Source organism: Pseudorasbora parva, chromosome 22 (genome assembly GCF_024679245.1).
Source record: "Pseudorasbora parva isolate DD20220531a chromosome 22, ASM2467924v1, whole genome shotgun sequence".
Taxonomy (NCBI): domain Eukaryota; kingdom Metazoa; phylum Chordata; class Actinopteri; order Cypriniformes; family Gobionidae; genus Pseudorasbora; species Pseudorasbora parva.
In genome coordinates this window covers 21895210-21923195 of record NC_090193.1, presented here as the reverse complement: position 1 = coordinate 21923195, position 27986 = coordinate 21895210, and the positions used below count along the sequence as shown (strand labels likewise).

At 36.6% G+C, this 27986-nt stretch overlaps 1 protein-coding gene across 3 annotated transcripts in view; it reads right to left on the bottom strand.

Annotated features, from left to right (window-relative positions):
- Window positions 1–27986, bottom strand: part of prickle2b (prickle homolog 2b) — a 119771-nt gene that overhangs the window by 55783 nt on the left and 36002 nt on the right. The window contains exons 1-2 of one of the 3 annotated variants that reach the window (XM_067431596.1): window positions 8742–8969; window positions 8641–8690 (exon numbers count right to left, since the gene is read on the bottom strand). The exons of 1 other annotated variant lie outside the window; for it this stretch is intronic. The gene's annotated coding sequence lies outside the window, so the exon portion shown is untranslated. Of the gene's footprint in view, window positions 1–8640; window positions 8970–27986 lie in introns of those variants that run through there. One more of the 3 variants, XM_067431595.1, reaches the window with a different exon arrangement.

The window sequence follows — 27986 nt, the reverse complement described above, 5'->3', positions numbered from 1 at the left end:
ATGAGTCAGTTCTTTGTAATAAATCAATCGAGTTGGTTTGAATTGTTCTAAAGAGTCACTCAAATGCTGATTCAATCAGAGTGGTTCTCAACAACTCTGATCTTTCCCCAGGAACTAGGGACTTTGGAGTGGTACTCAGTGTGGTTCGACCACAAAGACCAGGGTCTGAACGAAGTTTCGGGTAAAAATGTCCCCCTCAGACAGTCCCTGCTCATGAGGTAGTACTTTTTCAGAGTCTACGAACTGGGGTGCTTGGGTGTTTGACTCCACATAGCATTTTATTTCAACCACAATTTCAGTACACGAGTTTACAACAATCGAGTTTAAAAACTGACGATGGACAGACGATGAGGTTCAGGCTTTATTAAGCTTATATGTGGAGGATGAAATCCAAAGGGAACTGGAAATGCATATGGAAATGCAGACAGCAGCTCGTCTGGGTGGAAAAAAGTTCCTGCGGGACAAATAGTTCTGGGTAATATCGGTGGAAACGCACTCGATCAACTATAAGATATTTTTCTTTTTAATTAAAGTACCATGTATTGCAAAAAAATTAAGATATATATCTTAAAATACACATTGCAATATGAGCAGCCAATTATACGGATTTACGTCTAGAAACCTTTAAGAGAGCATTTTAAATGTCCTTTCTCTTCCAAGCTTTATAATGGCAGTAAATGGCAGCCCAAAATTTGAAGCCCAAAATGCATTATAAAAGTAATCCACATGGCTCCAGGGGTTCATAAAGACCTTCTGAAGCAAATCAATGGGGTTTTGTAAGAAAAATATCCTTATTTAACAAAATATGTAAAATATCTAGCTTTATGGAAAAAAGTAACTGGCGTGACAATGACATCGGACATAGCGTAAGTATTCTGAACTGCGAGAGGCACTGCACACCTGAAAGAAGAATGTCATACATCTAGGCTTAAGGGTGAGTAAATTATGAAATCATTTTCATTTTTGAGTGAACTATCCCTTTAAGTCTTCTTAAATCTTGAGTTTTGTTGTAATAAATGGTATTTTAATTTAAAATTCTATATTTATGATAACAAACTTGTTAATAAATAATCAAGTAGAATTATTTAAGAAAAAATGAATTAAATACACTACCTTTCTAAAAGTTTAGATAAGTACAATTTTCAAATTTTGAAAAAAAATATATATATATTTCTGAATAAAAAAATATATTAATTTGTTTAAAAATCGTACTGATCTAACCTTTTAGACCTAAACTTGATCTAAACTTTTATTCATCAAAAGTGGCAGCAAATAATTATATTTATAATGTTACAAAATAACTTTCTATTCATCAAAGAATCCTGGAAAAAAGTATTACTGTTCCCACAAAAATATTAAGCAACACAACATTTTTCAGCACTAACAATAATATTTTTTTTTAATGAGTAGCAAATGATTTCTGAAGGATCATGTGCTGATGACTTAAAATTCAGCTTTGCCTTCACAGGAATAAATTACGTTTTAATATTAAATTAGATAAGTTATTTTAAATTGTAATAATATTTCCCAATATTACTCTTTTTACTGTATTGTTTCAATTAAATAAACGCAGAGACTCATTTCATAAACATTTTAAATCTTAGCTCGTATAATCCCAATTTATTTCTTGCAATTTGAGTACATTCAATTTACTCCTTAGACTTCCCTAACACACAAACATTATGCCTTCTTTGATTTATGTTGGTTAAAAAGTTAGTTCACCCAAAAATGAAATTTCTTTCATTAATGAGTCACCCCAATGTCGTTCAACACCCGTAAGACCTCTGTTCATCCTTGGAACACAGTTTAAGATATTTTAGATTTAGACAAGAGAAGACAATGCTGAATAAAGTCGTATTTTTGGACCAAAATGTTTTGTCGACACGTCAAATGTGTCTAACTAACCAACTGATGTCACATATAGACTACTTTGATGATGTTTTCATTACCTTCTGGACATGGACAGCAAGTGGGCATACACTTACATTCAAAGGACAAAAAGGCTTCGGACTAAATCTAAAATATCTTAAACTGTGTTCCGAGGATGAACAGAGGTCTTACGGGTGTGGAACGACATTGGGGTCAGTCATTAATGAAATAAATTTTATTTTTGGGTGAACAAACCCTTTAAGTTAGTGAAATATTAGGTTTATACTCGATGGGAAACAGCATAGTCAGAATTCATACAAATTCTTCAATTAGACCCATTTATACATTCAACTTAATCAACCCCAAACCTTTTAAATAGTAGTGTATACTATGCCAAAATTCTAATCATTGCAGAGGTTTGGTGCATCCACAAAAAATACTTAAAAAGTCATCAAGAAATCAGAATTGGGACCAGAATTGTCAAATTCCTTCATCTCATAGTCCTAGACCCCCTGACATTTTGTCCTTTTTAAACATCAAGGACTATGGGCCAATAAGAGACTACAGTAAAAAGCACATTAACCCCGTTAATCCTATAACTCAGCTTAGCATGACACCATTTAATTAAGTCAAACGGCTCAGATTCAAGCTCCTCTAGTTAAACCCAAAAAGAGCTCCTCATGGTTCATGAATCCGCAATGCAGGCGACCAAGCCTTCCTAGAAGCCCTTTCCTTGTTTGGTGACACATGCGGCTCCACTTTGATGACGAATTGCTTGAAGGGGGAAAAAAAACCTGTACTTGGTCTTATCTGTGCTCAGACCGATTCTAATAGAAATATAATAGCATGCATGGCCTGTTCTAACATCCACTGTGTGAAATTTAAGAAGGAAGATTAGAGCTCCATGTCAACTAGTGGTTAATTTGTTGTGTGCTTGTCTCTGTGTGTATTTTAAGCACAGCCATTTGGAGAGTTAGAATGTAGAACAAAGAAGATCAGTGATCCAGTGACTGGCAACTAAATGATTTGACCAAAAGGGATTATGGACGGTTGAAAAATCAAAGAAGAAATCCGTCCCTTTCATTCTCTTTGTCTTCCTTACTGTCATCTCCTTTCATTATTCTACCTCTTAATCTAAGCGACCCTTCCCCTCCCTCCCCCAGTCCTTCTCTCTAACGTTTTCCCTTGATTTTTTTCTCACTCCCTCGGACGATGGACAGAAGCACTTGTGTTTGACTGACAGCTCCTCAGAATAGCAGCTCCCTGGCCAGGAGGCGTTGGGAGGCAGGCGGTGGGAGTGCTGAGTAGCAGTCTGGTTTGTTTGGCTCCCTGCCTCCGTCTTACAGGATGCATGGGGAAGGGGGAGGGGGGGGGGGGGAGGGGGGGGGGTTCATAACATGCCACAATCTGATATCGTTGACAACTAAACAATGAAAGTCGCTGTGATTCAAATTTGTTCTCTTATAAAACTCCTCTGTCTTGCCCACAGAGGCACGTCACGCTTCGCGTCATTGAGAAGAAAAAAAGCATTTTTTTTTTTTTCCAGTTTGAATTTAGCTGCAATTAACAAAGACACTGATTCATGCAAAAGAAACAAGCAGAACATTACAGTGAATGCAGAGAGCTGGAAGACGTTTTCATGCTTAAATATTCAAAAAATATATTTTTCTATTGTTGCAGCACCTCTTTTATCTTCCGATAAGCGCAATGTGCTCTGATTGGTCAGCTGGAACAGTGTGTTGTGATTGGTCAAGCGCTTCGAGCGAGTTTAGGAAATATCACATCCCTTACCATAACCACAAGTTTTTACATACTACCAGTGAAACGCAACCAGTGTGTATAATTATAATAATTAGCTTGATGTATAAATGTTGCACAATTTTTGTATGCACATTACAGGTTTTATAAAAAAATAAATAAATTAGGAGAATGCTTGGTGATTAAATGGTCGACTGCGCAGTTTGAATAAGGATATGACACATATAGTGAAACCTCTGGGCCTTTCTTTTTCCATTAAAAAATATATAAAATATTATAGGCAAAATTCTATAAATGTGATGTGTTTAAAGCAATTAAAAATACTATTTGGTCAGTGAAAAAGATTAAACTGTTCTCTGAAAATAATAAATATATATAAATATATAAATAAAAAAATAAAGAGCCCCACTTTATTTTATGTGGCCTTAAGTACTATGTACTTACATAAAAAAATAAGTAAAATGTACTTGCTGTGTTCAAATTGTATTGCAAAGCACTTTTGCTAATATTGAGATGAGATACAGGTAGAGTTATGGACAGGTGTGGCAGTATGGGTAAGTTTAAGGGTAGGGTTAGATGTAAGGGAAGTGCCAACTGTGTAATTACAAATGTAACTACAGAAATTAATTACAGACGCAATTACATGCATTTATTATTTAAATGTAAGTACAATGTAAAAACATGTATATACACAATAAGCGCACTGCATCAAATGATTAATTAAAATGTTAGTACATAGTAGTTAAGGCCACCTAATATAAAGTGGGTCCAAATAAAGAAATATAAAAAAAATGCAAGGATATTGAATGATTTTTATCAAAGTAATGTGACTGCACATAGTCTGCATCTCATATTTTCTAATGTCTTGTACAGTTATATCATAGTAATACGCATGGAAATTATATGCAGATGGCTTTATGCATAGTAAAACTAGACATTGTAAGCTACATATACACATACACTAAAATAATTAGCATTTCAGGGAGGTCATAAACAGTGCTTACTGACCTTTTCTAATGCTCAGGCAGCAACATAAACGAAAGAAAGTTGAAAATGTAAAAAAAAAAAAAAAAAAAAAAAAAAAAAAACCATCCTTCTCAGCCCAAAAAAAGCATTTACTGAAACTAGGTGCATCACAATATACCGGTATTGATTAGAACTTTTATGTTTTTTTTAATTAAATATTGATATAATGTTAATACTACACGTTCGATGATATCATATTAAATATCTGGTTGACCCTCCAACATAGTAGGTGGTGGTAGACAGGTGGTAGGAAACAGAAGTTGACGAAGCAGTGTCGCAGTCTACATGCTGCACAAAATAAAACATTTAGCTTCAGTGTGGGAGTTGTTTTTATTAATCTCCCTACACTAAATTATTATTATTTTTTGTCAGTATTGCAAATCCATCAAAATTAGCATATGACTTTTACACATCCACAATGGCTGTTTGTTGTTTAGAAACTTGGCCCGCCCATATAACCGATCATGAAATTTCTAAAAAACAGAACTAACAAATTAAAAAGGAAAGTGTACGATTGTGCATCAGACATTGTGCTGTGTGTAGCACATTCAACTCTGCACCACCAGAATAATCCCAACAATAAGAAAGACTGAACTTTACTTTTAACATTTCTTGATCATTTCAGTCTGACCTGAAATGATTGAGGCTGTCAAAGTGAAATGAAGCAAAAGGCTGTATTTGAAGCATGGGTTTGCAGATCTAAAAATTTCTAGCAATATATACAAATATACCTTGACAGCAAACAAGCTGCTGCTGCTGTATCTTTAAATAAAGATACAGCAGCAGCAGCTTGTTTGCTGTCAAGGGTAAATAAGAGGTTGGAAAATGGTCATAAAAATGTACTTGTTTAATTTTACATGTAAAACTAAATAAGGGTTAAAAAATATATTATATGATACTTTTAAAGTGAACCAGACTCATGACCCTTTGCGTAACAATGCTTTAATATAGTGTGTGTTTATACATGTATGGGGTATTAAAGAGGGCCATTATGAATCACTGGTCCATGACTCGAATGCATCTGGGTGACGAACTCAGATCTCCAGGAGCCCTGCATGCTGAGCTTTGATTGGCTGTGACGGTGAGAGCAGGAAATAGAGCGAGAAGCAGGAGAGAGGAAAGATTGTGAGCTTGATGTTTAGGAGGCACCCACGCAAAAAAAAAGCTAAGAAAATCAATGGCCACATTCACAGCCTGCAGTGTGCATAAAGGTAGACTAAGAGCTTTATCCTTGTCACCTCTCAACATGCCTTTTCCTATCTACACATTCACCTCATAATCACTCTTCTCTAAGTACGGCTAGACTCTTCATTCACTCGCTACTGTTTATGTATTTATCTTCAGTCCACAAACGTGTTTACTTATCCTGCTAGTGCCACAAAGAATGCCAAGGCCAGAGATTGAAAGAGGCAGAGAGAAATAAAGAGACTAAGTGCAGGAGAAATACGAAATACAATTTTTTTGTCAATATCTTAAATTATATATATATATATATAAAAAAAAAAAAACACTTTAAAATGTAACTGATGCAACGACTTGAATACACTCCCTGCATGTTTCTGAATTAAAATTTATTTTGAAATCTGGGGGTAATTCTAAAGTTAAAAAACTGTCCTGATATCATAATGAAGAAAAAAATTCACCAAGAATTATGTTAAGTAGTTTGGTATAATCATTTATTATAATTGTCTAGATTTTTTAAAACTAAATCGATCCATTGATTATTAATATTTAAACAAGCAAGTAAACATGCAGAAAAATAAAACAGGAAATATTTATTTTCTTTTACAATATTGATTTATGATACACGCACATGTATTCAAAGTGTAAGGAAAATATTAAATTATTTTTTACTTAAAGGGGTCATGAACTGGTGTTTTTTTTATATATATACTGTTGTCTGAGGTCAACTAATGAAGTTTGCTTGGTTTTTAAATGGAAAAACATCAAAATAAATAAGTAATAGGCTATTTCCTACCCTGTCTCTCTCATGAGACGCACATTTTTATGGGCGTGCCGCAACGAAGACTTGAATGTAAATGCCCCCTGCTATGATTGGATAAGCTTTGCATATTATAATGAGCTTTAGCTCCCCCGTGAGTACACGTGAGGAATTGTTCTGAAAACGTGTGGGAAAATGGCAACCGGATTGATAAAGCAAACACAATGATTTATCTCTCATCCACCCACGATTGATTGGAATGTTATTTTTTATTACTTGTCCCGCTCGTAAACCATCAACACACACACACACACACACACACACACACACACACACACACACACACACACACACACACACACACACACACACACACACACACACACACACACACACACACACACACACACACACACACACACACACACACACACACACACACACCAAGTCAAGAGAGTGAACAAGAAAGGAATGTTATTTAACTATTTAAGATAGCCAGTGATATGTTTTGGTAGCCTGTCTGGAAAACACACAGCCCCGGGATGTTGGGCTTTGCGAGCCCTGACACACAACATTTCATGTCCGAGTCTGATCACGTATTGCAGCACAATGAACCAACAACACCTCAAATAAAGGATTCTCCAGCCTGTGATAGCGTGCCAAGTTATGTTCAGTTTTAACCCACATTAATGTGTTGCTTCATTCATTCATGTAATCTCATCCTGTCTGCAAATCCAGTCTCTTGTTTACAAACAAATCTGTGGTGAAATGAAGGAACAAATGTGCAATGTCTTCCCACGTGAGCTGGATATTAATTAAAAATAAATTTCATCCATGCATTCATAATATTGGAATCTGAATGAAGATTATGCAGCATGTTTATTACTTAGAAGTTCAATCCGGTTTAGCTCCATGTAGGCCTATGCTATATATCTATCGGTGGGTATAAATCGGTGAGCAGGGCAACAGAATCAGGCATTCATTTTCTTCGGTTAAGGGGGTGTTCACCACACTTTGACATACAGGGAAGGCACATTCCCAGATCAAGTGTTTGCTGAGCCAGCTGTCAATAAAAGCTTTTCTTTGAATAACAAGAAAGTTTTCAGTTCTAAAACTTGCAGGATATTCTTATATTACCATGACCTTTCATATATCAAAAAGCTCATGAAAGTTGAGCTTTTGGGGAAAAAGGGAAAGTTGATTTTTCAATTCACGACCCCTTTAATTTTTAAAAAAATTGAACAAATTGTTAAAAACCATGTGAATACAAAGAGCACGTGTCTAGGAACTTGGTTGTGTTTCAAACTAGGTATTTAATTTTTCTTCATAGTGCAGAAATTTTCTTCAGGATGCCGTGGGATGGCACGTTAAATCTGTCCCCTATGCAGTGCCCTCAAACACAAGCGCCATAAAGACAACAGCATGTCCTTGTGGAATGCATTGTCATGATTTACAGTCCTATCCAGATGCACAACAGAGATAAACTTTCTCAACATTAGACAATAACAAAATATACTGCCTATTTCCTGTCTCAGATTACAAAATGACAGGCAACAAGGACAGTGACCCTGAACTTTGAGGATCTTGATATATATTCATAAATATATATGTAGTGGCATAAATTCCTATACTATGTAGCTCTGGACTATATGCCGGCCTGCCCCACCACTACTGTAGACCAATAAAACAACAGCAGAGGTTAAAAATAAAGCAAGAGGCATGCCGCACAGCTGTGAGATACTTTGAGATTTGTGTGCTGTCAGTCTGCTTAAATCTCAACAGCTGAGATGACAAGAGGTTGTGGATTTCTTTAGCTCTTTCCTTTTGCACAGCCTGTTTATCATATGGGTTGCATTCAAGGCACATTTGCTTGCAATGCAGCCATAAAACAAAGACATGCTCACCAAAGCAAGATGAAAAGCAACACAAAAACTTGAAAAGAACAGAACTTAAATTCAGAGCATGACAGTTCTGACAAACCAGGGTGTCAGTAAAGCACATGAAACACAAAAAAAACTGTCTATGAGTGTGTAAAAGGTACTCACCACTTCCTTTTGGCACTAGGTTTCTGAGGAGAGTTTAAAAGTCATACACCTTCGTGGAATAATCACTTCTCTATGACAGACCTCAGTCCTTCCTTAACTGGAAAATGTGCAGCACATCTGAGAGCAGAGAGCAGGCGAAATAGGATGTGCAAGTGAAAGACAGATGTTTGGAGCTAATCGTTGTGCCAGAGAGTGATTTTACTCATTCACTCCACAAGCTGTGGAAGAGCCATTAAAAACAAGAGCTGATGGAATGGAGGAATAAGCAAGGAAGTAAGACAGATAGAAAGAGGCTAAAATGAATACATGCAGTACTGAGAGGTGGCAGGTCTGCTTCCTCAGACTAAAATTGCCTCCCAGCACCCTCCACCCACTAAACTCTCTCCCACCATCCCACTATCATGAGTCATCAATCTCTCTGCCAATCACAGCTCAGCAGTCCAGCTGATTAAAATCAGCTATAGTTGAAAAAAGGGAAAGAATCTGATCAAATAACCAAAACTAGAATGCATTTTTTAATTTTACACACATGCTACTGGAGCTGTCCAATTTGTACCTAAACATTGCAATGTCACATGCAAAATTACCCAAATTGCTAAAAAAGTGCTATTTTTTTAAAGACCCCCTGTGTTAAAAATATAGCTTTTAATCTGACCTGTGTATGTGGTGCTTTTAATACGCTTTAAGACAAACCATGTGCAAATTCATAAGTCAAGACCGTCACTAAGTACTTTCTCCTTAAAACTGCATTGAAAAAAAGACTCAAAAACGTGTTTGGACATCTTCTGTGTTTCTGACTTCACCAACTACCTTGCAGCCAATCATGTCACAAAAAGGGAGTGCTTTAGCATTTAATCATTACTATATTGTGAAGGAGGAGAGTCTCTAAAAAAAAAGCCAAGTTATCCCGGTATTATTTTCTGTTGCTATGAAAAATTGGATACTTTTTTATCAAACCAGAATTTCCATCTGCAGCGTTTACTCCAGTAAAGTTGACCAAGTGAGATGAGTGAGTGAAGGCAGAGCTAATTTGCATATTCACGGTCCGCATGTATTAAATGAAGCAGTTTAGAGTTACATTCAAGCTATTTAAAGGCATGACAATCATTGACTACAGGGCGATTTTATTGGGTTACTTCAGCGATTAGCATATGGCTTTGTATCAGTAGAAACCCTGGAGTATAGTCAAATGATTGTGACTCACGCGGCAACTCGATCGTTATATTGAACAGACACGTTCAGTATTTAATTGTAGTCTGTTCTCTAACTCAGTCAGACTGTAATCCAGTAGCGGGGGCTTTGGGAAGGGCCTCACAGGGCAGCGAAGCACTCTGGGAATAGTAGTCTTTCATCCCCATGAGACAAAAATACATTTTCTGTCTTTTCTCAGTCTAGAAGGCACCAAATTCAAAAAATAATTTCACATTTCTACTACATTAATGACCCAGTTTAAATACAGATTCATCTTTCCAGCGCTGAAGTACCCCTTTAATCAAAATTAATCAATTGGAAAATAGTGACAGTAAAGACATTTATCAGTTCATCAAAGAATACTGAAAAAAAAATATGGTAACACTTTATTATATTAGGTACGTAGACACATTACTACACGTCCATAGTAATAACAGTATATTATGCATAATTACAAGCAACTAACCCAAAACAAAACTGTAACTCTATAGTAAGTACATACTTAATATTACTCAGTACTTATTTGAGAAATTACCAGGTAAATGTGTAACCAACAAAAATATTAAAGTAAAAATATATAATTCAAAATATATAAATAAAGAATTTTTGTGATTGTTTTTTACATTAGGTTTTTTTTACAAGCAAGCAGAAGAGACTTTCAAAATAACCAGAAAATAACATTAATATATTAAATTAAGTAACATTAATTAAGTCCAGTGGCTCACAAAGGAAAAATTGACATTATTGGAAGAAACATTCAAGACAATCCCCATCTTTTGCACCCCATCAACTATGGCCACAATATATATGGGACATAAGCAACATTCTAGTCTGGCATTATCTTTAAATGTTAGAAGCTGGAGTATATGCCAAGCAGTTTATGCCAAGTACTGGAGTTTTACTGTTTGGAGCAGTAAAAATTCCACAGCTGCTTGCACGACTCTTTAATGTAATTATATGTTAGCTCGGCACCAGGCAACCTGCTATGAATGCCTCCGTGAATGGAAGCTTTTTATGTGTAATTTAAGTGTGGTTGGTCATATGATGTGAGATGGAACACCTCAATAATCGGCTGTTGTCTTCTCCAGCCTCACGTATTTGCACAAATTTGCATTCCGCTAGTTACTGGTGTTTTTTAAAATCTGTTTTTATATTGGATGTGTCTGGATTTCCACCAAAGATGCACTTAAGGAGTCTGTAATGACACTTGTAAAGGAATTTGTTGAAACAAAATTTAAATATTGAAGCAAGGGGAAAAGGAAAAGAAGCGAAAGGGAAAAAGTGTAATGTAACGTGTTCCACCTCACATCATTAATTGAAGTTCTCAATCAATAGGGCGTCCCAAGAAAGGAGGATTCTGGGGATTTGAGAGAAAACAGAGAGAGAACTGTTTCCACACTTAATGAATGAAACAGCTTGACCCGCCAGTTAACAAAATGCACTCTATTCTTGTTTAAGTGGGAAAATAATTTGTGATCCACATAGACATCTTTGACTAAGCACAGGGTGCGGAAAACCTCAAAATATTCTGAAGAGAGTGCAAGGAGAGAGAACGAGAGCGCCATGCATAAAAAGGCATTAAGAAATGCGTAATGAAATCTGAGAGCAGGAAGGAAAAGCCATCATCCACAGGACCTTTTTGGAGGAGGTACAGGATGGTTAGACACTAGTGTATCAAAATCATTCTTTCTCTTAAACCAATACACTTACCCTCATTTAGGACAGAATGAGAGAAAAACGGGGGAAGGAAATAGAATATGAAAATGGCTTCATCACATGTTAAAGTAATTTCTTTTTCTGAGGTTTTATGTGAATAGACTCCAACATCATACGCATATACAACCTCATCCTGAGGAAACACGTGAACGCTGAACAAAGCAGGGTTGAATGAAATAAAAAGAAAATATTAAAGGGGTGATGAATTGAGAAATCAACTTTCACTTGAGCTTTTGATATATAAAAGGTCATGATAATATAAGAATGTCCTGTAAGTTTTAGAGGTGAAAACTTCCTTGTTAGTCAAAGAAAATATTTTATAGACACCAGGGCCAGAAAACGATTGTGTGCTTCATCCTTACTTCATCGCGTGACGAAACACGCCTCTACAGCACGTCTAATCCAGGTGCCCTGCCCACCGACTCATGGAGCTGCAAAGAAGATAGCAAGCTATTCCTGGTAGTGGAAGAACACAGTCGCTGCATAAGCTTCCTTTGGATCCTAGTATTAGGAATGTGTGGTTGAACTTTATTTTTAATGAAGTTCCAGCTCACGTGGGGAAGACATGTTGACTTCAGTTCACTGCGGAATCGAATCGTTTGTGAACAAATCTCAGGTCGATGCTGTTACTTCTATATTAAATCCGACAGGAATGGTGCAACGCACTTATGCGAGTAAAACGTGTTTTTTATATGTAATATTATTGCATTGTTATAAATCGTTTTGCATGTGTATGTGTCTAACAGAAACATATACCTTTAGCACGCTGGACTCAGACATGTATGAGCCAGGGCTTGCAAAGCTCAACGTCCCGGGGCTTTTCCCATGTGTTTTCCAGAGGGGCTACCAAAACGGAAGTCCGTCGGCAGGCCGATGAATCTCATAATATTCCTTTCTTGTTCTGTGGTGTTCTCTCTCTCTTGACTTAACATTTGAAGGTGGTTCACATGGTTTGCGCTTATATCGACCAGGACGTGTGGGCTATGCAATACAAAAATAATAGTCCAATCAATCGCGGGTGGATGAGAAATAAATCATTGTGTTTGTTTGATAAAGACGTTAATTCCGGTTGCTGCTTTCAAAACAATCCCTTCCTCATGTGAACTGAACAGGTTTAGTCTTATCCAATCCTAGCCGTGAGCATTTACTTCCAAGTCTCCAGTGCGGCATGCCTATCAAAACCCAGCGTTTTGGAGAGAGCCTCAAATCCACTGTAGAAAAGAGTCTATTACTTATTAGATGTTTTTGAATGTAAAAACCACACGAACATCATTAGCTGACCTCAGACAACAGTATAAAAAAATTAAAAATATATCCAGTTCATAACAGCTTTAAAAGAAAATTCCAGATTTCATTTGTTAAGTTTAAATTGAACTACTAAGCAAAACAAACTAAAAATATAATAATTAATAATAAAATATAAATTATATTTTATATAATTTATATTTAATTATATATGATTAAATTTTTTTTTTTTTTTTACATTTAATTTAAAAAAATATTAATGGAAGTCAACCATTATATCAAATTATACTAAAATACCACATGTACAAAGCCACTATTGTAATAACATTCCATAATGGAGGTTGAAAATAGGCAATTTATTAATTTATGCAAAATGTTTCTATAAAGAAGGTTCTCCTACCTCTTTTATTCTTGCTTAAAGGGGGGGGGGGTGAAACACTTAGTTGCAGTCAATCTAATGTCAATCTTGAGTACCTATAGAGTAGTATTGCATCCTTTATATCTCCGAAAATACTTTAGTTTTATTATATTTATAAAAGAAAGATAGGCTGTACCGAGTCTTTCCGGAAAAAACGAGCGGCTGGAGGCGTATCTTGTGGGCGGAGCTAAAGAATGACGAGCGCGGAGCTACTGCACGAGAGATTGCTGAAAGCTGTCATCCTCAAGCGTGGAAAAGAAAACGTTACTCTAATAAACCATGGCTATCAATCAATCAGATTCAACTAATACAGATATGATCCAGAATCAGATCCGGAGGCTGAAATAAATTGAACAGGAGAAACAGCAGCAGCAGGACGTCCGTCTCTGTGGTATGTAAGTTACTGTATTTAGTGGCCTGTCAACATTTGTGTGCGTTTACTCGTGGTTTATGAGGACATGATTCGGTTTATGGACTATTGTATGCGACTAAACGTCAGATAGTGTATAAAAAAACAATGGAGTAACATTAGCGCATTTGAATGAAGAAGCACGGTTTGTGAGAACGTCCCCTAGATCGTGTTGTTTACTGATGTTTACTTACGCAACAATAGCCAACATAGACATTTGAAGCAGTTTTACTCACCACCTGCTTCCAAAGCAGGACCAAACCTTTATTGCTGGCACTGCTCTGTCAAAAACACACTTCTTGTTGATTTGGTGAAGTCCTATGACAGCAGAGACCGTGGAGATCCACTATTGCGACACGAGCGAAGCGTGATGTGATGCTTCCCGTCATTTCTGTGTTCAAATCGGTTCAAATGCAGCGCTGCCTTCCCGGAATGCTGTGCGGGCGCATTAAAGTCGTTTGATGTCACCCATAGGAATAAAGTGGAGCGCGGCGCGACAGAAGTGTTGCACGGACGAATAAATCTGCACCTTGAGAGCAGTGTTTATGGGCGTGCATTTGCTCTTTCGCCTCAGTCACGCATGCGCGCACCCTTCCGGGAGAAGTGCCCGTACGGCCCATACAAGGACCTTCCGCTCTGTCGACGACAAGCCGACCCACACTCAAAAAAACTCTCCGAAACTTGTGAGAAACCGGAAGGAGTATTTTTGACACAGAAATACTCCATCAAACGTCCAACTTAGTGTTTGAAACTTTGTCTATGTTTAGGATGGGAATCCAAGTCTTTAACAGTGTAAAAAGCTCAGTATGCATGAAACAGCATTTCACCCCCTTTAAAAACAATTTAAAGGGGTTTAAGAGGCTGTGAGGCTAACTTGTCAGTCAACTAAACCAGTTAAATGCCAAAAAGACCAGGCCTAAGTTGACTTGGGCAAGAATACCATTTTAATTTTCTTCTTTCTGCCTTTCTTTTGCTCTGTATTTTTCTTTACATCTCTTGAGAAGTGATGAGCAATAGCTGGTCTCAGCACAGACTGGTGTGGGAGGAAAATCTTTCAGTGCTGGATTTGGTTTCATTTCAGAGCTTTACTGCAGACCAGAGTTTGCTCTTACAGAGTAAAGAAAAAGAAAATGAAGAGATGAAGAAAATAACATACACAAACACTAAAATTCTACGATAAAACATTTGATTGAGGTGACAATGACACCATCTATAATGATTATTTTGCTGTTAAAAACGCACATGAGATACAATGACTAGTTATTAATATATATTTTAATTCTAAAAGCTAAAACCAGCACACTCCCTGACAAACACACATGCATTGTTCTGCAGCACTCATTCACTCTAGCCGTCTCGGCATTGCCTCATCACATCACTGTAATCCAGTTCTCAATCCTCAATACCTCAATTCATCAAATTCAAACTCGACCCCAACATCTACCAACTAAACCAATTTCCAACTAATTCAATAAACTATGAATGGCCTCCATTTTGAGATTATACTGAAATTGTTCACTGCTGCAGCCTAAACTAGCCCTTTAAAATGCCACTATCTATGTGTTGCATTTATCTGTGTACATCATCATATTTTTTAAAGGGATCATGAACTGAGAAATAACATTTTCGTTGAGCTTTTGACATACGAGCGGTCATCACATCGTACTATAGACTACTAATATCCTGTAAGTTTCAGAACTGAAAACTTCCTTGTTAGTCCAAAAAAAAGCCTTTATTTGTTACCAAGCCCAGATGATGACTCATTGTGGAATGTAGAAAATCAGCGCCAACTTCATCACTGCAACTTTGGTCCTGCCCACTGGCGTGTTAGTGAGATGATGAAGAGAGAAGAGTGATACAAGATGCACTACAAAACATTAACGTTAACTTCCAAAGGATCCCAATGCTAGGAATGTGGTTATTTTATTTATGTTCAACAATGTGAATGTCTCAGTTGAGCATTATTCATTTGTATTTAACTCACAGCAGACACACCTCTTCAAACAGTGTGTTCAAATTTGCGGGCTAAAATCAGGGTTCCCAAAATTTCTTTTATTTCTAAATTAGATTCAAAAATTCAAAAAATGACATTTTTTGATGTAAAAATACTAACATAAGTGCACCACAAGAAACATTATAAAACAACAATAAAACAATTAAGTTCATGTCCCCTTTAAGTTAACGTGTCAAATTAATTAAATTTTTTCCTACTGCCTCCAGTTATTTCACAAAAATGTCATGGCCCCCAGAATATTTGTTGTACAAAAATCTGAACATGCAATACCAAAAGAGAGCCTCTGCTTTTAAACAAACAAAATAATAATAATTATAATTATAATAATAATATGAATAATAATAATTGTATTATAGCTTCATGCATTATTTTTTAATCAATACTTGATTTTGGGTAAATTTATTTAAAGTATATATATTTTTGAAAAGCTATAAAATTCCCGCCAATGGCAGGGAAGAGCGGTCTCATAAATGACAGCAAAATTCATTTGGGTATCTCTTCCAGCTTTTTTTTATTCAGATTAAACAAATGCATTTTATAGTGTCAATTCTCTTGTTTATTTTGCTTATTGGACTGCATTGAGTTTAACTTGGATTGCACTGAACTTTACTTGTGCAACTGTAGTACACTGAACTGTATTGACTGAACTGTGATTATTTTATGGTGACAATGCACTGAACTGCAGCTATCCCTAGTAAAAAATAAATATCCCAAAATGTTTTCCAATATATTTTATTCATGCTAGGTATACTACAAATAAGTTTACTTATTTATGCACTTAATATAAATACCCAATTGTACTTTTGGTAACTGATACAGAGTGCACTACAAGTGTGCTCCAGATAAATGTATTTGCACTGAAAAGTACTGCTTGAAGGAAGGGTTTCCCATTTCATTTTTCAGTAGAAATGAATTATTGATCGGGTGTTGTGCAAGATCCAATACCCCCACAGAGCCACCTACCCCCCACTGTAGACAACTTTGTATGGGTACACTGTTCATTGTAAATTAAGTATAATTATAGTAGGCTAATCACTTTGCAGTGCATTAGCTTCACCATGAAAATATATATTTTTATGTAATAATATGCAAATCTGCTAAAACAGGGACAGGGATAAGATTCTGCAGGGGGAAAAGATCTTGCATGCAGGGACACATGATAAACCCAATGATGTCAGAGTCAATTTGGTGAAAACATTTTAAGGTTGTCGTTCGTTCAAGTGCATTTATGTATGTAAACAAGGCAATGGCTTATTTCAGAGTAGATGGGCCATTAAATTGATAAATTCTATAATTTTAATAAATCTTTTTAAAATTTGCAGAATGAAATTCTAAAAACTCAACACAACTTTCTGTTTTAGCTTTTCTTGGCATTAATTACTTTATTTATATTACATTTGACATTCTCTCTATGACATAATTGAAACCGTCCAGTACTCTAAATAGAGCAGCAAATGCCGGGACAGCTTTGCTGTGTGTTTAACTTGCCCATCACAGAAGGTCCCAAAAGGCACATCAGAAGACACAAGCACTGACAGGCTTTATTTGGGTATCTACTTCAGCTGCCAATCAAATGAACTCAGCGGAACATTTAACCAATGAAGAACCTATGTGTGTATTAGTGTCACCAGTCAGCCTGGAGCGACAGATGCAATGGAGAAGATGGGAGCAGACTTGAGGTTTTGATTAGACAGGAAGATACAATGAAAAACACTTAGAGGTCACGACCTTTATATTTCCAGTCTCTAAAACGGAGAGATTGACAGTTACTTCTCCTCTCACAATGTTTCCCTCTCCATTTTATTGTCTATGGTTCTCTCACACAAGACTGCACATATAAAATTAAGTTTCCAAGAGCACGCTCTGCTTAAAACCACCAGGAGAGATATCGGACAAAGGTCAGTGGAGATGTGACTCAAGCGCGGCATCAGCATATTCAGAGAACTGACGGTATATTCAGCATGGAAGAATGTCCTAAATGATAACAGACTCTTTGTGAAATACATAGCAGACATCTCAGAGGTTTATATCCCAAAAGACATGACCATTCTTGGACCTTTCTGATTTTGTAACGCATTCTGGGAACAGTTGATGCTTTTCCACTTTAACTCTTTGTGCTGCTAATGGCATTCTAACACCGCTAAGAATAGCTCATATGTACAGAAATCTCCTAAAATGATTTATTTTTATGATGTGGGTTTAGAGAGGATTTTAACGAACTATAAAAATAAAAAAAACTAAACAAAAATAAATTGAAACCGCATTAGAACCACCAAATGTTTGATGGTAAGATCTAAGTACAGAACCAAGGATGATGGTTGATGAATGGAAACTGTGCCAAACAAGCTTTCTTGGGTTTTTCTACTTGGTTTTAAAAGGATTCTTTGGTTAGTAGGTGTAAACACAAAAAGCTTGTTTATCTTATCAGCTTTGCCATTTGTAGAACAGCCAAACAATAGTCTATTAAAACATCTCCAATGATACAAAACAGGTTTCCTGCTGTAATTAAAGACCTATTGCCATGAAAGCGACCCAGACAATAGACCAGTCAAGTAATCCTGACCACAGAATTGAGTAGGTGTGGTAAATTCCTTTCAGAATCTTTTGTTGCTGGCAGGGTTCCCCGTTACGGATCTCTTAAATGTGACATATGATGCTCTCTCACACACACTCACTCACAATACAGTATCCAATCAGGGTTACCTCATCCTGGGATGCACTGACAAAATCAATCAGCAAATATTACCTCTATTGACAAGCAGCAGGAGAGGCCATGGTCTGTTGGTCGACACATTATGGCGTACACACAGGGATGCACACATATCATTGATCTTTACCGACCAAATGCGACAAAAAACGCCTATTCTCCCCCTGGGAAGACATGGGATAGCTCAATGAATATTTAAGTTTGTGTGATATTGCATCACATGCATTAAACAGTAACATAAAAGGAGAAAAGGGCTATTTAGGAAATAATCTGCTAGGATCAAACCTGAGCCTCAGGATTTGCACTCTTTAGTCTTGATTCTTTAAGAATAGTTGATTGAAACTGAAAAATGCTGTCATTTAATCAACTCAGGGTATTCTCACATAAATGCGTATAAATAGTACGAGTGTGCAATGTCGTGGAATGTATACGCCAAAACTCATTTTGGCGTGTCTATGGCACGTGGTTTTTCGCGTGCATATGAGACGCATTTTATGGCGTATTATACATACGAACCCCCCACCCCACCACCCTAAACCTACCCAAGCGCATGTCATATATACGCCCCGCTACCCTAAACTTACCCAAGCGTGTGTCATATATACGCCATAAAGTGCGTATCATATGCACGCGAAAAACAGCGTATCATATGCACGCCAAAATGAGTTTTGCCGTATACATTCCACGACATTGCACACTCGTACTATTTATACGCATTTATGTGTGATCGGGTTGATCAACTACATGTATTTTTAAAACCATGTGATGTTCTTTCAACCATGAAATGCAAAGGAGTTTCCATGCAATCAAAATGGTGACCATGGTTGTCAAGCAAGATTTTTTAAGTAAATAACAACATAAATTTCAGTCTGTTCCCCACACACTGGCTTCACAAGACTTTTAATACAGTAAACAAGCTGTATGGTCCACTTTTATGATGCTTTTTTGGTCCTTTTTTAGACATTAACAGTTCCCAATCCTCTTTCCTGTACGAGAACAGCATGAGCAGTCTTCAAAACACTTCATTCTATGTTCAGCAGAACAAATAAACTCATACAGGTTTGGAATAACATCATATAAGTATATTAATTGTTATTTTTGGGTGGTCTATCCCTTTATGTATACATGCAATGCCAAAATATAACATAAGTGATTTCAGAACAGAGCTACCGTGAGAGTAAAAGTGGGGTAAAACACAAGAGGATACAGAAAACAAGGGATATTAACTGCACTTTGAAGAGTGAGAGATAGACTTTTATGGAGTTCAACAGCCATGTGGAAATAAGCAATCCCCTTACTGACAGTGAAGTGTAAAGTTCACAGCGCTTGTGTCAGCCCATCTGCCAGTTACGCATCAGAGAGTTTTATCCGAGACGAGATCAGAGACCACCTTCTTTGAGCCTGCTCTGTCTTTCTTGCTCTTGTTATCTCATGCTTTTATTCTTTAATAAAATAAAACTCTAAACTAAAATAAAAACTAAAATTAATCTCTGATAAAACTCTTTTCTCACATCTCTCTTTCTGACTTAACCTCTCTTGTTAGTTCATGTTCACCTATACAACGGGAACAAGGAAGGCAATGATAAAATAAGGTTAGTTCACTTTTCAGAACTTAATCCGGAGTAGCAAACTGGATAGCAATTAACATTATTCATACCTAATTAGTAAAAATCTGTCACCTAGACATTTGAATAATGTAATATAATAGTGTGTGTGTGTGTGTGTGTGTGTGTGTGTGTGTGTGTGTGTGTGTCCAGAATTATCTAATTTTATCACAAAGTCTTCAAGATGGAGCCAAACAACAAGTAGTAGCTTAGGTGACAAGTAGTAATTAAACAAAACACCTAAAATCCTCTTACTGTTTAATTTGTTATTTTGGAGTTTAAAGAAATATGAAATATTGTTAATATGAACAATTGCCATTCCTCTACCTGTCATTCCATTTCCAATTCCAATTCAACATTCTGTGGAGCATGTGGCCAACTAAATCACAACTCATGAATTGAAAGAGAATCAGTTGTTAAATTTTGAATTTTGCACAACCTTGAATAATATACAAGAGACGTATGACCGGCTGCCACAAGGGACCCACTGAAATGCAATTTCACATAAACAGATGTCATATATTAGAAAGAGTGAGTGAGTGAGAGAGAAAAACAGAGGGACAGGCGGGAATTAAAGAGCAAAGAAGCTTGCAATAAGAGCCAACTGGTCTTCCGTCTGCCCTGAGAACAAAGAGTCATCCACAGCTAGGTCTGGAAGACAGACAGACTCTTCTTCTTTTGTTTTCTTTTATTTTATGAAGTGTGGATTCCATCCCACTCTCCCCTGAGCTGCATGTGTTGAGTGTGCATGTGTGTTTGTGTCAGAAAGCTTGGGAATGATTTAATCATAAGGAGGCAGCAGGAAGAGCCAGAGAGACAGAGCCATGGAGGAACACTGAAACGCGACCCCTTTTCAGGCGACGGCTCCCCTCAAACAATGACCGACCCACAGCCCCTCCTTCTTTCTCTCATTCCTTGTACTGATGAGAAACAATGAAGAAGGCAATTTGCCGTGAATGCAATCATTTCGGCATAGAAAGGCTATTAAAATGGGCTCCTTCACTTCTGAGCAATTTATAGAAATGGGCGCACAATGCCAGCCTGTCAAATACAGTGCTATTATTGGCTTCAAACGAGGCACTCATGCTGATTTAAAAGTGAAACGTGTTATTATTTAAAATAATCTAAGAATAAAACTTTCCAGCTTTTCTCTCATTGGAAGTTTATGTTCAATTAAGCTGCATGACAATTATAGTGGCATTGTGGCAACAAAAATCAACAAGAGCAATAACTTACCTGCACATTTTCGGCCTTTTTTATTGTATGTGTTCTTTTCTTTATGTTTAGCATCTTAGTAACCTGAGTGTGTGTAAAAATGTGTTGTGCAGTGATACAATTTGGCATAATAATAATCGTGATCATATTATGTAAGATATTAAAACTGAATATTTTTTTTTAATAATTAATAAATGGGTCATGGGATGCCAAGGCTCATTGATGCACGTAGGGAGCGAAGGCTGGCTAATGTAGTTTAAATTGCTCAAGTTAATGCTGGTTCTAAAAGAAAGTTGTCTGAATACACAGTGCACTGCAGTTTGTTGCGTGTAGGGCTGTATAGCTGCAGACCAGTCAGGGTGCCTATGCTGACCCCTGTCCATGTCTGAAAGTGCCAAGAGTGGGCATGTGAGCATCAGAACTGATGAACAAACAAGTCCGATACATGGAGGCCCCACCTCACATCTTATAGGATTTAAAGGATCTGCTGCTAACATCTTGGTGCCAGATACCATAGCACACCTTCAGGGTTATATATACACTCGTCCTATATATAGACTAGTCCTTTGACAGCTTTAACGAGTTCAAACAGGTGCCGTTAATACAGGTAACGAGTGGAGGACAGAGGAGCCTCTTAAAGAAGTTGTTACAGGTCTGTGAGAGCCAGAAATCTTGCTTTTTTGTAGGCGACCAAATACTTATTTTCCAACATAATTTGTAAATAAATGATTTCAAAATCAGACTGTGTGATTTTCTGGATTTTTTTCTCATTCTGTTTCGCATAGTTGAAATGTACCTATGATGAAAATTACAGGCCTCTCTCATCTTTTTAAGTAGAAGAATTTGCACAATTGGTGTCTGACTAATACTTTTTTGCCCCACTGTATATATACACAATATATATAATATATATATAGGGATGTCACAATAATCAATATAATACTGAACCGTTCGGTACGGCATACACGGTTCAATACGCGCTGGCGAAATGCGGTTTTCCGGTTTTGCATTTAATTAATTATTTCCATTTCCCTCTGTTTGAAATATTCCTCTCAGTTTATTTTGGCTCCTTTTGAGTGTGCCTGTGAGTCTACGCGCTGATTTGAGCAAATATCCAATAATATGCACTAAAGTTAAGGGGTGTTTACCCGCATGCATGCACGCGATTGAAATGTTTAACCGGCAAGGCACGGACTGTTCAGTGCATGCAATGTTTTGCATTGAGAGCGCGCACTGAACGTCTGTCAAACACACGTGATTACTGGACAGTCTTACTGCTCTAATACTGTCATATACACACAAGGTTAACATATAAACACAGTCGGGTATGTCTAAAGGGAAAGTAAAATCGGGTGCGTCTATAAATGAGATAAGAGCAGGTCTTCAATTGACAGCAGCAGCAGCATAGTGAACACGCTGTCCTTAAAGTGATGGTAATTAAAAAAAAAACTTTAATACACTAGCTTTTAATAAATGTTGTATATTGACTAAATGTAGTTTTAATTTTAGCCTACATTCATTCATTCAATTTCATACTTAAATGCTACTGTACATCTCTGAGCTGCCACTGTAAATCTTTATATATATTTACTTTATATTATACAATACACTGGGAATGTGTACAAGGGTTTTTTAGGTAAGGTTTTAAGTTTAAGTAAGGGGTTTCAAGTCTTTTAAGTAAAATAAAGAAAGAGTATTACAATAAAAACATTTTCTCCTTAAAGCTACACTGTGTAACTTTTTTAGTTTATTCTTAGCTAAAATCACTTAGTTCTTTCAAAAATATATGTGCTCATTAATGTATATTTACTTCTTTCAAGTAATAATGCATTCTCATAATTTTATAATATACCATTGAAAATACATAAGTGTTGAGGGTTCGGATGGCGGTCGCCATGTTGCTCCTCCATCTTGAAAGTACATTTGCCAAAGAGGGACATACCCGTAAATTCAAGCTTCGCTTTTCGCGTTTTTACACTCGATGGCACCGTGTCGAATGTGAAGAGGAGGATTGCTTGAAGCTGCTTTATGATGACGGAGGATCACTCTTAAGCCCCTTTCACACTGCACGTCGGACCCGCAATATTCCCGGAACATTAGGGTCGCCTTCTGTGTAAAAGCAACCACGTCCCGGAATTGATTACCGAATTCGACCCCGGTCGGGGACCTAGTAACATTGCGGGATATGTATCAGAGTCGCCAAGGAAGCGGAAAAGAGAATTAAGACGGCAACGCGACAGGCAAATCAACAAGACAAAAGTAAATATTGGAGTGGCCTTTCCAAGATGAAAAGAGCTCATGAGGAGCAACGATTTTAAAAAGAACGCCGACATTGCCTGCTTTCTTATCGACAGGTAATATTAATTCAGCCTATTTGTGTATATTGGAAGTTTTATTGTTGCTTGGCTAATTATATCATGGTGTGCTATGCATAACACTAGAACGACATCTAGGATAGTTTTCCTCGCGTCAATGATGAAAAAGTATTGTTTACCTAACATAAATCTGTGTTCTATGACGGATAACATGCGATTAATATTTTAATTGCATTATAATTTGTTTGCCTTACGCTAGTGGTGTTGTACAATATACAGAATAATGATAGCACTGATAAAAGTTACTTTACTAAGAGCTTGCATTCGTCTGGGAACCTGATAGCTGATGTTAGCAATGAACTGGTTATTATTCAGTTCTATTATTCATTTTACATAGATTAACTTGATCATAGATCATTTGGTAAATTAAATAACTGCAAATTATAATAGTTTTCAAAAATTACCTCATCACTTGAGTTCACGCAACACTCACCGAAGAGGTCGAACTGAAAGCCATGACTAAATCGGCCACCGTAGGAGTTGAAACGAAATCGAAATTGAGAGGAGCAGAAACAATTATTCACTGGATGGTCATAAACCGTTTCACCACTAGATGGGAGAAAATATCACACAGTGTAGCTTTAACTTTTTCTGTTCCTGTCACCTAAGAATAGCACAAAAAAAATGAACCGAACTGAAAAACCATGGTTGTATGTATTGAACCGTGGACTAACTGTATTGTTGCATCCCTAATATTATATATATATATATATATATATATATATATATATATATATATATATATATATATATATATATATATAATAATAAATAATAATAAAAAGGACATTTTGAAATTAACCTTCATTTTTAAACAAAGCCAGATATTAATTGAATATTTACTCAGAATGTTAATGAAAACATTGTGTATTTTTTTGGCCAGTCTGACCTATAGCTAAAACAAACATTAGCATCAGCATGTTTTATATAATGTTTCAAGGGCCGGTGATAAATATTAGAAATTTAGTTTGTAATCAAATCTTTAAAGAAATATCAACCTAGTGGGACTTAAACAAAACATTAGGGTTAACGTGCATCTTCCTTCTTTACCTTCCTCTACCCCATCTCTTCTCCTCTTCAAGCCCATTATATCTGTAGGTCTGAACGTGGGATGTATTTATAGGCCTACATAAACAGACAATGCAAGATAGATTGACAATGTGATAATACTTCATTTCCTCAATTTGCTCTCTCCAGCCCCCTTATCTTTACATTATCACCTCTCTAGCTCTCAATTTTTTCAAAGATGAGCTACTGATTCCCAAGTGACTACAACAATGACAGCTTAAAAGGAGAAAGTAAATTCCAATTACAAACAATCAGCCACAATGTTCAGGGCAGGCCACATGAAGGTCAAACCAGATTTGCAAAGAAATTGTCTTTTCATGAGATTTTCTGTATTAGAACTCAGAGATCAAAATATCACTGCAGTGACTTGAAAACAAAAACATGTTTCACTAAGCTAGGAGACATAGATCATGTCTATTCCTCTAGTTCAAAGATAAACTCCTATTGTAACTCTAAACCTAAATGCTTAATCAAACCATATGCGATGAAGACATAATAAGACCGGTCAAGTAAAAGATAAAAGATACCAAGTGAGATTACGGGACTTTCCCGTTTGTACTCCCTCAAAGAGACAAGATAATTTGAAAGCAGAGAAAATAAACACTTAAGATGAATTTGTCCTGAATCACTCACAGTGTACAAATGTGTGAAACAGATGTGCATGCTGAGACTGTGGGAGACATTTCAGTCCATACAGTATAATCATTATCAGCCGGGTGTGAGCTTGCTCATTTCCAAGGCGCGAGCTGTCAGATTGATATTTATGAAGAATACGCAGCTAATTTGAACCTTGCAAAGGTCAGAGAGCAATTTCAAAGTTAGCTCAAGGGGAACATCTGTGATATAAATGCAGTGAGGGTGAATATGTTAACTGATGCTCGTGTCTGGCATGAATCACACTGCAACGAGATTTGACTCTCTTTTTCGTCTCTTCACTTGTCTACAGAACTGTGTAACTATATAGTCGCAATCCATCTAAATGCTTTTGGCTGGTTCACACAAATATTCACTGCACTGGATTGGAGCTCATTAAAGAGAGGTAAAACTCCATTCGGTTTTGCACTACAAAGGCTCAAATCATGCGGATGCAAATAAATGCAAGAGCGAGATAAAACGAGAGAAGTTACTTCAAAGTAAGTCTGCATGTATGTATGTATGTGTGTGTGTTTGTGTCAGGATAATCATTCCCTCTGGTGCTTGAGCAACAGGTTATCCCAAAATCCTCTCCCCGGGCTCTTGGCCTCATTGCCAGCAATTACACTGCTAATTTACACCACTTGGAACCAGGAGTGGCGCACACACACATGCATAGGGGAGACAATTGAAATATGTTTTACATTTTCTTTCATAACCCACAAGCAACTACAACTAACTGCCATATTTCGGTGCAAGAAACGTGTGTCACGTATATAAATGAAAGCATTAAAATATGTTACATTAGTTAGTGGCACAGTTTTAACCCACAATATACCAAACATAAATGCCTCAAATTAATAAAGGCCTTCTGAAGCAATGCGTTTAGGTAAGAAAAAATATCCATATTTAAAACTTTATAAATTAACAAAACATAAAAGACTAAATTTTGTAAAGTCATAAAAATATTAATAAAAAATATGTTTTATTATCGGTACTGTTTTAGTAAAACATAGATGTTAAGACAAAAAGAGTCAAGATACTTTAAAATAAAATAATAATTTATACAATTATTATACAATACAATAAATATTTTATAATTACTCCTGATCTCCAATTCATGATGAAATTCTATACAGTGCCTTCAAGTGTTGTGGGTAATGCAATAAAAGTAATGCGGGTTACGTAATCAGATTACTATATTTTCAAGTAACATTACTTTTGAATTTAGAACAAAAGAATGTTACAGCTGAAGTCAATAATATCTGTCTGCAGAGCCGCAGAGCCACAGTTTCACCCCAGCCGCGGTTTTGCCCACGCATGCGCAGTTTCACTACAGCAGTTTCACGGCACGCTGATACATTTGATTTTTAATTCTTAATTCGGTCCTAAAACTATCTATTGATTATTGTTGCTCCGGCTGTTATTTTTTTGCATATGCTGTTGCTCAGAGGCCTTCAAGCTCCTTTCCTGAAATAAAACAATGCTGTCATGAACACTTAAATATTTCTATAATGTTTTTTTTTTCTTTTTTCAACGAACAGCCTGCCATAATAACCACCATGTATTTCCAATGCCTGGTATAAAAAAACGAACTTCCAAAGTTCCGAAATTAAATTATTAGTCTAAAGTCAAGATAACTAATTCCTCAAGTCAGACCCTTCTCGCTGAAGTAGAAGTGTAATGAGTTTTGTTTGAGCTGCACCCTCTACTGTACAGGAGTGAATTTGCATTTCTTCAGCCTGAGGCTTATTCATTTCACTTTTGGTGTGAAAGGGCCTTTACGTTTGCCAGAAATACAACTTTTATTTCTCTCTCTGTTCTTTTTTCTTAAAAAACAAAAAAGCTTGCATTGCATTAAAAAGTAATGTAAAAGTAATGTAACATTACTTTCCATAAAAAGTAACTAAGTAACCCAATTTGTAACTTGTTTAGGGAGTAACACAATATTGTATTACTTTTAAAAGTAACATTCTCCAAAACCAGTGCCTACCAGCAAGTTTTTATGCAAAATAAAAATATATAAGGGCACCAACCTTTTAACATGATTGGGGGAAAAAATGTTTGCACGTGGCTATTTTTTTGTTTGTTTAGTCCTTATATGTTGATGTCACAAAGTTAAATTGGCGAAAAGTACCAACCAGCAACTTTTAAAAATTCAACGTGATATACAAACCCCTTGTGCCATGGGTGGGCAAGTTTGCTCTACTTCAAAGAGATCCTCAGAAGAGCAAAAGAAGAAGTAAGTTAGTCTAATAAGATGTGACTTTTAATAAAGTCAAACAATCTGCTTGGTGTGAAGCTCAGAGCCTGGGACTAATACTATCTGCTTACAAACCCACAGACCAAACATTTACATCACTCCCTTGGATAACAGGCTTAAACAGAATGCCTCGGCTTAAATGTAGAACAGGTCTGCAGAGGGAGCGAACAAGAGACGAATGAGAGGCAATTGGTAGCAGAAAGAGGTAACACGCAAACTCATCATAATTTATCTAAGAAGCATTACATCAACAGCATGCGTTCATGTCATTCTCAGGAAAAACAGTTTTCATTGGTGGCTTTGCGTAAAGCAATAATGCTTCAACGGAGGTGAAGAATATATGTACCTCTCACAGGAGCACATTTTCTGGCATGTACTACTGTACCATATGGGAGATGTGTCAAGTCCAACACAAATCACAAAGTGTTTCGGTATCCACTGCCAAGCTCTCGGATACTCCTCGTTTCGGGGATTTGAACTAGGCTCAT